Genomic DNA, 8,054 nt, shown 5'->3' with positions numbered 1-8,054 from the left:
TATGTTTGCACTATTGTCCACTGGAGAGCGCAGTGAGGCAGCGCCACAAAAAAGTAAGCGCTCATGCGATGATCGGCTTTTTGATGAGGCGACCCTGCCTATAGATGCACTAATCCTCTGCATCCCAGCTGCATCACCCTGCAACCTCCCCACGCAGTGTGGAAAGACACCAAACTTTTCTGATGGCTACTATGGAAGTAGCAGTCGAATGGAAGGGAACATCAAAACATGGGCATTACGCACGTGGCCGGTTCCAGTAGGTCCATCATAAGGTGATTAGTGCACTGGCAGTCTAGAAGTGACTTTGGACCGCCAAACTGTGGATTGCACACGCACTCCTCTGTCTGTGTTTCCTGGAGTTTTGGTCCCCGCATGAAGCGCAATTTGACCTAAAAAAAAAAAAAAAAAAAAAAAAAAGAAGACATGGATTTTTCACCAAGGGTTTGTCTGTTGCTTTTTCTGAAAACCCAACAATTTCACTCTGGAAATTATGCTTTAAATCTCAGAGTTTCAGCGGTAAGTAAAATGTCTATATTGCATTTTTGACTCTTTACCGTGGTGTTAATCATATGCAAACTTCAATGATTTATGATAATAACGTAAATATATATATATATATATATATATCAAGAAAATACTTGATTTTATTCCAGAAAGTACACAGTACAACCCCTCCAGGGTTGCGTATAAACATTTACATATCATTGATATGCACTCAGTGGTAAAAGTACAAGTACTCATGTACTGTATTAAACATCGGTTAACATCATTGTTTTGATATAAGGAATTGTTTAGCGGGGGAGTGTGATGATGTACTGTAACCTGTGGGACCCTTTTTAATGTCATGTATCATGTTCTTGCATGTTGCTTCAGGGATAACCGATGTAACTTATATATGATATATCGAGACTATAGTCGTAAGCTTCCCCAGTTGTAGAGGGGTTGACGGGGGGTTTTGTCAGACGGGCAAAGTTTTAAACACGCATGCAAAGTTAATGGTTGTAAATAAATACACAGGTTGCAGATCTCGGAGCATGAGGTAAGCAGTTGAATTTCAAAAAAAATATCTCAATTCATGATAGACGGCTGTATGTCATGTGGCACCTGAACAAATCTGAAAAAAAACAGAGTCCAACTCATATACAGAGCTACTGTCAAACAAAATACTGTACATGTTTTTTCTCTATGAAAAGGTTTTTTTTTTCTATAATCATTACATGTTGTCGAAAAATAATGGGGGTTGGACAGTTAGACAACAGAAACATTGTGTGTCATACATGAATTATATGAATGACACATGCATTTCAATTTTGAAAATATGTAATCTAACAGCATCAAATCAAATTTGTGTGTTTTTTTTTGTTTTTTTTTATTTATTTGTTTTTGTTGTTCTGTGGTATCACTTCTAATTACTGTAAAAACCACGCTAGACTAATTGGTTCTTATTTATTGCAAATTGCAGCAACAAAACCTTGAAGATTTAAGTTCTGCGTCATTTTGCTAAGCTTTTGTAGCATACAGTGTTGCCACTCCAACAATCCAGAACGTTTTCTTAAGTACCGAAGAGACAATTCACTATATTGTCTTCTTTTTCTTCTTTCAATTACTATATTAAGGGTGCATTCAGACATGACAATCGGAAATTAGTCTTCCCGGCATGTAATTATCTACAGTGTATATTTCATTCATCTATCCAAATGTGGCAAATATTTACCACACACACCAGTAGGTTACAGAGAGTGTACCTTTCAACATGACATCACACACATGCCCCCGTATTCAATGGGAAGTGTTGATTGTGAACAACTGATCTATCAGTTGTCCTGCGATGTGTGATCAATCATCGCTATCCATCCCTGTCAAATTTAGATGGTAAAATATTACATTTTAACAGTGGCAACTTCATTGAACAAACGTGAGATCATTTGGCACAAGACAATGCTATTGCAAATCAATGTATGGATAGATCTAAGACATCTTTCCATCTTTGTTCAGATAAAATATCGGAATATAACATAACTGTGTCTTTTGTAGAAGGAACGTTCCTGTCCTGGGATCTGCTGCTATTCGAATCCAATTATCATAATTCTTTGTAATGGTGATGAGCAAAACACAGCTGTCCATTCTGGGAATTTAATTTCATTCATGTTTCGCCCGGCACTTTTTAATACTTTATCACCCACGTTTAAGCTGGCATGCAATTTGAGACAGTTCTCTTTGGCAAATATCCTCCCGATGCTTCTTAATGTAGATGAGTGATATCCATACACGGTGCACTTTAATGATGCAGATTACTGAATACATGTCATAGAGGTGAAACATTACCTTTTCGAGGATATGTACAACAACTTACATCGTGGCAGCAACATCCCAAACTTTGAACCCGCTAATCTTCTTTGTGATGCCGCAAGTGGAACTAGACCTATTTATTGGGATCGAAAATGTGAAAGCACTGGATTCACTCCGTGAGACACGCTGATCTGAGATCAACCTGGGCCAAAATAAGCAGATCAAGTGAAAGCAGATCACAAGCGTCTGACTGATGTATAAAGGGATCAATGCATTTCAGGACAGAAGGAGATGGAAAACCCTTGGAGGAAAAAAAAAGAAAAAAAGAACACTTGTTTCTGTCGCAAAAGAAAAGAAATCTTTTACTGCTATTAATATGCCACGCAGAAATCATTATAAGAAAGACTTTTTCTGGAAGAGAAAATCTCTATTTCCATCTGTCTCAAGAGACTTTTGACTTGTTGTTAGATTTTCGGGATGTATGCACACATTTATGAAACTCTCACTTCACTAAACAGAGAATGTGTTAAAACTCAATCAGAACTAAATTACAATATCATGAAAAATTGTTTCCATGATTCCAATCAAAAAGTGAAACTTTCATAGATTATAGATTCAGGGCAGACAATTTAAACAATGAAATTAAATTATACAATGTATTTGTTTATTTTTACATCATTTGGGCTTCCAGCTCGTAAAACCCACAAAATCAGGAGTTCAAAAAATGTGAATACTGTGAAGTAATCTCCATTTACGTCTCAGTTTTTGGAGAAAAAAAAGAAAGAAATTAGGGTCACATTAAACCAATCCAAATATGGAACTTTCAAAACGATAACTTCAATACGTGGTTGGGAATCCCTTTGCGCCGTGGCATTGCCCGGGAGTTATGGAAGCCCAGATTTCCTTGATGCTTGCTGTCGGTTCTTCTTTGTTTTTGGGTCCGGTGCCCCTCATTTTCCTCTTGATAATACCCCTTAGATTCTCAATGGGGTTTAGATCCGGCGTGTTGACTGGCCAGTCAAGCACTGTGATGGCATGGGCATCAAACCAGGTTTTGGTGCTTCTGGCGGTATGGGCAGGGTCCAGGTTGTGCTGGAAGATGAAATCTGCATTTCCATACAGATCCTCAGCAGAATTTATCATGAAGTCCTCTAAAACATTCTGGTAGACTGTTACGGTGACCTTGGATTGAAGAAAGCAGAGTTTACCAACAACTGCACTGGACATTGCACCCAAATCATGATTGACTGTGGATATTTCACACTGGACCTCATCAGCTTGGGTTCTGTTCTTCACCAGTCTTCCTCCAAACCCTTGGACCTTGACCCTTGACCCGAGGAACCCGACAATTCTAGCCCTTCTCCCGGACGCGTCTGAATGTGGTGGTTTTTGAAGCTATGACTCCCGCCTCCTTCTGTTCTTTCTGGATTTCTGCTAGATTCTTGAATCTTCTCTGATAATCCGCCGAATCCCACGGTCATCTCTTTTGCTGGTGCATCTTCTACTGCCAATTTTCATCCTTCCACTAGACTTTCCATTGATATGCTTGGACCCAGCACTCCGTGAACAGCCCGCCCCCTTAGCTATGAACTTTTGTGGTTTACCCATCCTATGGAGGGTATCAGTGATGGTCTTCTGGCCAGTTGTCAAGTCTGCAGTCTTCCCCATATTCAAACAAACTGAAACAATTTAATGACACCTGCGGAAACATGTGCAGGTGTTTTGAGTTTCGTAGATGATTAGTGTACGACACTCAGTTTAAAACATTTACGGCCTGCAAAATTTGGGCTGATTTCTTCTCAGTATTCACATTTTTTGAATTCCTGATTTCATGGGTTTTATGAGCTGGAAGCCCAAATTATGTGAAAATAAACAAATACATACTTGAAATTGTTTAATTAATTGTTGGGCCCTGAATCTATAATCTATGAAGGTTTGGTTTGAATGGAATTATGATAAGTTTATTATAAGTTTATATATATATCTCGAAAGTATTCAGACCCCCTTAAAATGTTCACTCTTTTATATTGCAGCCATTTGCTAAAATCATTTAAGTAATTTTTTTTTGTACATTAATGTACACACAGCACCCCATATTGACAGAAAAAAATTTTAATTGTTGAAGGTTTTGCAGATTTATTAAAAAAGAAAAACTGAAATATCAGACAGCCGTAAGTATTCAGACCCTTTGCTCAGTATTTAGTAGAAGCCCCCTTTTGAGCTAATACAGCCACGAGTCTTTTTGGGAATGATGCAACAAGTTTTTCACACCTGAATTCATCTGCCATTCCTTGCAGATCATCTCCAGTTCTGTCAGGTTGGATGGGGAATGTTGGTGGGCAGCCATTTTCAGGTCTTTCCAGAGATGCTCAACTGGGTTTAAGTCAAGGCTCTGTCTGGGCCATTCAAAAACAGTCACGGAGTTGTTCTGAAGCCACTCCTTCATTATTTTAGCTGTGTGCTTAGGGTCATTGTCTTTTTTGAAGGTGAACCTTCGGCCCAGTCTGAGGTTCTGAGCACTCTGGGGAAGGTTTTCGTCCAGGATATCCCTGTACTTGGCCGCGTTCATCTTTCCTTCGAGTCTCCCTGTCCCTGCAGCTGAAAAACATCCGCACAGCATGATGCTGCCACCACCATGCTTCACTGTTGGGGCTATATTGGACAGGTGATGAGCAGTGCCTGGTTTTCTGCACACGTCTTAAATATCTCAGGCAGTACAATGCAGACAGAGTGAGTTATTCCATATTATTGCTGTGATTTGTGCATGCGTTGTTTGGTGCGTGTAACTTGTTGGGCAGCTAAGGGTCCGCGGAAAGAGGCTTTGCTCGTTCACGACAATTATTATTATTGTTTTCGTTCACAGAGTAAATATTGTAGGATTATTTTGCGCTGTGCCCATTGGTAGGTAAAATACATAATTTCCAATACGTCATTTTTGGTGCGCCACCAAGTGAGCTAGCACGGCAAATGAATTGGGCATTTAATAAATATAAAAAATGTCAAAGTCTGAAAAATACAAGCAAGATGTTAGAAGAGCTGATAGGCTTAATGAGCATTCTGTCATCTCCTCTAGTAGTGGCTTGGATGGAAAGGATTTCTTTCTTCTTTTTTTTTTTTAACAAGAAATAGTTACATGCTGCAGGTGGTTGTAGACCACAATGTCCGCTTTATGTAGGTTGTCGGCACGGCTTGACGGCAGCCGCCCGGCTGATCTCGCTCTCTCGAAACCCGGCAATGCACTTCCAGCACTGTACGAAAGCTTATGTTTACAAAGTCATTCTCCACGAAATGGCCCTGAACACAGCACAATTCCGGTTCTGAAATGCTTTGGAATTTCTCCCGAAATAAATTGAAGCCTTATATTCCTTAACTCATGTGAGGTCAGCAGGTGATGTAATGCTTTTCACAAGACGCAGCCGCGACGCTCAGCCATTTTCCCCGAGATGAGTGGGCGTGTACCAATCACAAAGTGGGCAGGAACTTGAATATTAATTGACGAAACTACGCCACACTGATGGCGATTTCAGATCCACCCGTTTTGTAAGCCTTATGCTTGAGTTCTGTTGAAAAATCGCAAAGATAAACCAGGTCACAGACTAATTTTGTCCTATGTTATGCATAAAACAGTGGAAGAAAATGCATTTTGATGGAATGGAACCTTTAAGACACTTGCTTTAATGAAATTACAAACATTTAGTTGTTTGATTCTCCAATGGGGAATGTAGATACATGCACTGGGGAAACCAAGCAACCACTGAGCAGACGCATGGCACAGACGGTCAAACGCCTCGGGTCAAGACTCAGCTGTCTACCTCCACCTCCAAGAGAAGCAGCACTCTTTTGAAGACAAAAATGTTTATGTTCTGGACAGGAAAGAAAGATGGTTTGAAAGAGGAGTGAAAGAAGCCATATACACCAAGGTAGAAAAAAAAAAGCTTCAGAGGAGGGGACTTAGGACATCACCTATCTGCCACTTACAATGTCGTCCTTGAATCATTTCAAAGAAATTCAATAATTCTGCCTCCAACAAACAGCACGGCCTCCTTGACCGTTAGGTAACTCCACGACCAGTTTACAACTGAATGGAATATCAATGAGGGAGTTTCGACTCAACGACTCTGGTGGACTGACAATGGCCCCTCGGCCAGGTGGCTTAACGGCTCTCCCCCTTTTTTTGCATTCCAAAAGAATGATTCCATACGTGGTGTGGCATGCCTCTAAGTTGGATCATAAATAGTTGCGTTTTCCACACAAACACTGGCTAGTGCGTCCTTGAAGGCCTCTTTATACTCCCACGCTCACGTGACCGACGTATAGGGCAGCGCGATCCCTATGCAGCACTTGATGCGCACGTGCCAGAAATCGTCGCCGCACGCAGAATGCCGCGGAGATCATCTCTCGTGATTGGTCCGTTTTAGTCACATGCTGTGATGACGTACACAGCTTTCTCCTTGGTTCCACGTACCACCTACGCCGCCGCTTTCTTGATCGATTTTGCAGTACAATTAAACATATCATCTAGTCATCTAGGTCCATTTGTTCTAGCAGACACTGTTGCACGGTCGCCATTGTTGTTGCTCTGTTCCTTGTTCTGGAACGGAAAGGAAAAAACAGCTCCTGGAAATGGCCATAAAATGCAGAGGAAACACCACCCTTTGTTGTGCTAGCCAGTACCAGCCGTAGCGACACCCCCGACTTGGAGGAGAACGGCAGGACATTTTCAAAACAGCGTGCGTGGGTTGTGCTCGAGTAAAAAGTCAAACAAAACATAGCCGCAGTGACGTCAGCGCGGTCGCCGCCCACGCGAGTATAAAGAAGCCTTAACTAAGCCTTGTTGCATGAACTGATAAAGCCTGCTCGGATGACGGGCGAAACATCTTCTCAGACAAACAGAGCAGTCCAGTTGTGATCGATTCAATGCATTGCGAAATTTCAGAAACATATAAAACATCCCACCATCAGACAATAGTTTGTCATGTTGTGACAGAGAAATTCTTTTTTTTGACTTTTAGAAATTATAATATAAACTTCAATCTCATATATTTATTGCAACCATTCTTTTGGTAATATAGAAAGACTTACATATGATCTTATGGTTAGTTAACCATTCAGTTTTGACCAGTCTCTAAATGTCAATGCTATTGTGCTGATGGTAGAACTATTTTTTAGTGAACCAGCATTGACGACTATCAGACGGAAAGAATCCATCAATCCATTTTCGATACCGCTTGTTCTCCTTATAGTCCCGCTTACGTTGGGCGAGAGGCGAAGTACACTTCGGACTGGCATGTTTCGATAATTAACCGTTCACACTCACATTTACACCCGTAGGCAGTATTGAGTATTCAGTTTCCCTACAATTTGCTTTTGGAACGTAGGAGGACGTATGAGCACCCGGACAAAGCCCATGCAAATAAATTCCACACAGGAGAAACTGAGCGAAGGTTCAAATTCAGATTCACTGATTACCGTATTTTCCCGACCATAAGGCGCACCGTATTAAAAGGCGCAGTCTCAGTTACGGGGTCTAGTTCTGTATTTAACACGTACACAAGGCGCACCGTATTATTGGGCTCAGGCATGGTAAAACATACGCTAGCTTAAAACATACGTTAGCATGCATGCACGTTTAAACAATGTTTTTAAAAAGGCAGCGGGAGCAAAACCGAGTTCGGTTGTACTTTATTGAAGTATTTAACAATGTGCTCACGTTATTTTTTTTTGATCAAAGTCCTCATGTTCTGTGTCCGAAATTAACAGCTGGG

The 8,054-nt window shown here is 40.8% G+C and overlaps 1 protein-coding gene across 2 annotated transcripts in view; it reads left to right on the top strand.

Annotated features, from left to right (window-relative positions):
• Nucleotides 1–116: 116 nt before the first annotated feature.
• The window catches only part of LOC133411804 (sodium channel protein type 4 subunit alpha-like), a 53,687-nt gene continuing 45,749 nt past the window's right edge, over nt 117–8,054 (top strand). For both annotated transcript variants that reach the window (XM_061694496.1, XM_061694495.1), the window contains exon 1: nt 117–516. The gene's annotated coding sequence lies outside the window, so the exon portion shown is untranslated. The remainder of the gene's footprint in view (nt 517–8,054) is intronic.

Source organism: Phycodurus eques, chromosome 13, assembly GCF_024500275.1.
Source record: "Phycodurus eques isolate BA_2022a chromosome 13, UOR_Pequ_1.1, whole genome shotgun sequence".
NCBI lineage: Eukaryota > Metazoa > Chordata > Actinopteri > Syngnathiformes > Syngnathidae > Phycodurus > Phycodurus eques.
This window is presented reverse-complemented; position numbering and strand designations above follow the sequence as displayed.